Source organism: Pongo pygmaeus, chromosome 8 (genome assembly GCF_028885625.2).
Source record: "Pongo pygmaeus isolate AG05252 chromosome 8, NHGRI_mPonPyg2-v2.0_pri, whole genome shotgun sequence".
NCBI classification, from domain to species: Eukaryota; Metazoa; Chordata; class Mammalia; order Primates; family Hominidae; genus Pongo; species Pongo pygmaeus.
The window spans coordinates 55,233,919-55,237,962 of NC_072381.2; the positions used below are offsets into that span (position 1 = coordinate 55,233,919).

The 4,044-nt window shown below is 49.2% G+C and overlaps 1 pseudogene; it reads right to left on the reverse strand.

The window, feature by feature from the left end:
- Positions 1–241: 241 nt before the first annotated feature.
- Positions 242–3,416, reverse strand: LOC129045034 (BEN domain-containing protein 3-like; annotated as a pseudogene).
- Positions 3,417–4,044: the final 628 nt, after the last annotated feature.

A 4,044-nucleotide genomic window follows, 5' to 3' on the forward strand; every position in this document is an offset into this window, starting at 1 on the left:
TCCCTGCTCTCACAGCTTGCGCTCCCCACACTCAGGCTGCACTGCCAGGGAACACAGGACAGAAGTCTAGAGGACAAGTGACCAAACTCAAGTCTTCTTTCTTGTGGTCAGTTGGGTGTTTACATGTGCAAGTGTAGTAAGCCACACCCCACGGACATAAGGTGCCTGTCTGTGGATGCCATAGGCATGCTCCTAAGCTCAGTCTCTGGTGACCCCTAGTCTCTGGGCAGGCCACGGGCCTTCACTTCTCCACTTTCTTGGCTTTCTTGAGGATGTCGCATATTTTCCTGTTAGGGCAGTGGCACTGCTCCTCGTTGCTGGGGTTACCTTCGCAGTGCCACACCTCCTCCACCTTCTCCACGGGGTAGACGGCTTCCACCTAGTGGCAGATGAGATGCAGCTGTGTAGGGTCCAGCTGCTTCTTGTTGCAAGCCCGGAAATGGTTGTACTGCAGCCGGAGGTTCTGGGCGGTGGAGGAGCCCCGCCGCAAAGTTGCCCACGGAGAGGCTCCGCTGCACGATTTCGCGCACCTCCTTGTCGGACAGCAGGTAGGGAGAGGGCACCGGGAAGCTGGGTGAGGGATCACCACCTCGTCCAAGGGGATCTTGCAGAAGTCCTTGCTGCTCCTCTCGGGGGCAGCGGGGGACCCTCAAACTCCTCCCTGAACCTCTCGGGACTGATTGCATAGCTCCTCATGTCTGTACACTCGGGGCCAGCACGTGGACCTTGCACTGCTGCTGGTAGGAGCGCCTCTGTTCATGTCCCAGTGCAGGTTGCCCATGAACTCCGGGGTCCAGATGCGATTGTTTTTGGTGCGGAGGTAGAGCAGGTGCACTTAGTGGCGAATGAGCTTGATGCAGGACAGGTCCAGCTGCTTCTTGCCCAGGGAGCCACTGCAGCTGTACTGCTTATGCAGGTTGTCATGGGTGAAGAGCTTGGGAAACAGGGGTACCAGCAGGCGCGTGGTGAAGTTGCCGATGGACAGGCTGCTCTCCTAGATATGCGAAGATGCTCGTTGCTGAGCAGGCAGTCGGCGCCGGGCACCTCCATGTTGGGCTGGGGGATCTCCAATTTGTCCAAGTCGATAGGTACCAGCCAGATCTTCTTGGAGCGGCGCCGCTCGCCCTTGAAGCTATCCTCCACCCTGATTACTGAGATGTCATCGGGCAGGCTGGAGGAGTTGTAGCAGTTGTCGTGTGGGGGGCTCGCCTTTGCTGCTCGCGTCCAGCCCCAGGCCCTGGAGCTTGTCGTTGATGCACTGGGCGCACCGCTGCAGCCAGGCCTCCTCCTCCTGCATGTGGGGGAAGTAGACCCCCTTGTAGTTGCGGATGATCTGCAGCCTCTGCAGGTCCAGCTCCTGCTTGCCGCCGTCCCTGTAGCAGCTGTCCTGCTCGCCCAGCTTGCGGTAGTCGAAGAGCTCAGGGAAGAGCCAGTGGAGGAGGAAGACGGCAAACTCGCCAGGCAAAGAGGCTTCATCCAGGAACTAGGTGAGGGACTACATGTCCACCACGTGGTCCGAGGCGATGGTGCTGCTCCAGTCCAGAGACAGGCCCTCCTCCTCGTCTTTGTGGTCCAGGAGGTGGCCGGGGTCCACTGCTCAGCCTCAAGCTGGCAGCCTGGCCACCGGGCTGGCTGTTCTCCATCTCCCGCTGGGCCCAGAAGCGGCTGAAGAACTTACTCAGCTGGGGCAAGCACTCAGCCTGTCACACAGCCATCTCCTTCACTGAGGGGTAGTAGACCTCCATGTAGTTGTGGATGAGCTGCAGGTGCAGTGACTCCAGCTTAAGCTTGGCCTCAAAGCTGCAGGCACTGCAGCCTCGGGAGAAGTCGACTGTGGCTGAAGACCTTGGGGAAGAGCTGCACCAGCGGGCAGCAGGCCAGGACCCCGCCCGACAGGCTCTGGTCCAAGATCTGCTTGAGCTCCATGCCCGTGAGCTGCTATGGGGTGGTGGGGGTCGGCTGGAATTTGGCCACCATCTCAGTGGGGTTCACATTCAGGGAGAGCAGGTCCACTTTGCTGTGCAGCTGGGACCTGTTGGATGTGAGGGTGTTGAGCATGTAGAACATCTTCTGGATAAGGAAGTAGATGTTAGGGACACTGTTGGTGGCTGCCCCAGTGCTGCCACAGTGCCACTTCTATGGCTCGTTCAGGAGCCTAAGCGGCGAGGGGCTGTTGCTGGCATTTACCTTCTGGAAGAGCTCATGCGTGTTTAGCAGGTCCCCTGAGGGAGGGTTCTTCTTCTCCATGACCTTGTGCGAGATGCCATACAGAGGCTTCTTGTAGTAAGGGGTGGTGGCATGGTTGCAGGGCTCCTCCTTGCCTGGCCACACAGAGCCCGAGCTCCTGCCTTGCCGGCCTGCTCTCCAATGCCTTGGCAAGGTGAGCTGTTCTCGGGTTCCACATGCCTGCTAGGAGCACCTCTGGGATCAGCTGCCTCCTCTCCACGCTGGGGATGGAGTCTGGCTGGCCATTGCTGACCAGCTGAGTCCTGGAGGGTGGTAAAGACGCTGTCCAGAGGGTGCTTCTCAGAAGTCCTGGAATTCACGGAGCAGCCTAGAGCAGCATCTTTGGCCTGTCTCCACTCTCACTTCTTAGAAGTTCTTCTACATCAATTTTTTTTGGAGATGGTTCTGACTCTGGCACCCAGGCTGGAGTGCAGTGGTTGATCAGAGCTCACCGCATCCTTGACCTCCCAGACTCAAAAGAGCCTAGCTACTCAGGAGTAGCTAGGACTACAGGCCACACCCACCATGCCTGGCTAATTTTTAAAATTTTTTGTAGAGGCAGAGGTCTCTCACTGTGTTGCCCAGACAAGTCTCAAATTCTCAGGCTCAAGTGGTCCTCCCAAAGTGCTGGGATTAATGGCGTGAGCCACCGTACCTGGCCATATTTTTTTTTTTCCAAAAATTCATTTGTAGAGTTTAAAAAGTATCTTTTGATCAAGAGTTCTTATTGTATTTATGTTTGCAAATTTCATTTCCCATTCTGTTGCTTGCCTTTTCACTCTCAGTGAGTTATTTTATGATTACAAATCCTTATTTTTTATGTTATTTTATTACTATTTATTCACCTATTTATCTTATTTATTAGCCTTCAATGGTTAGTTTTTGAGTCTTTTTTTAAATCTTAAGATCATAGAAGTGTCCTCTGTATTACGTTTTAAAAACTGTACTGTTTTATGTTACACATTGGCTTCTATATGAAATAATTTTTGTGTATGTTGTGAGGTTGGATGTTAATATTCATTTTTCTCTGTACGGATGTATGCAAGACAGCACAATTTATTGAAAATGAATCTTTTCCTCATTGTACTGAAGCAGTATTTTTTCACAAATCAGCTGAATATATTGTGTGGTTCTCTTTATGAGCTCTCTATTCTGTTTCATTGAAATACCTATACTTGAACCTTTTCCATAATGTCATAATTAATATACATTTATAAAAACTTCATATCTAATAGTGTAAGTCTTCACATTATATTTTTTCCTCAAAGTTGTCTAAACACTGCCTTTCTGTTGGCATTTTATAGTCAGTTTTTCAGTTGCCACCAAATATAATGCAGACAAATTACACTATTACTAATCACAGTATTGTGATTTTCAGTGTATTACAAATACAGATTTATTTAAAATACTGAATCTTTCTTCTAATACCAGGAATGACATAGGAACATGGTACACCTTTATTTCTGTTGAATGTCTTTAATTTCTCTCAGTAAAATTTCACAGTTTTCAGTAAAGGGATTCCATATGATATGTTATATTTTATATTAGGAATTCAATGTTCCTTCCTGGAAACATTTCAGATTTTTAATATTTTATTTGATTTAGACTCACTACATTTGGAAAGCTTTAATTATAATTTTATTTTTAATAGATATAGAGCTATTCAGATTTGCTATTTATTCTTGTGTCACTATTAATGATTTTCTAGAAATGTATCTATTTCATCAAATTATTTCAAAATTTTTGACTTGAAGTTACTTATTACATTCTCTTTTTCTCTCCCATGACTATAGAATCCATAATGATTTCCTTGTTGTT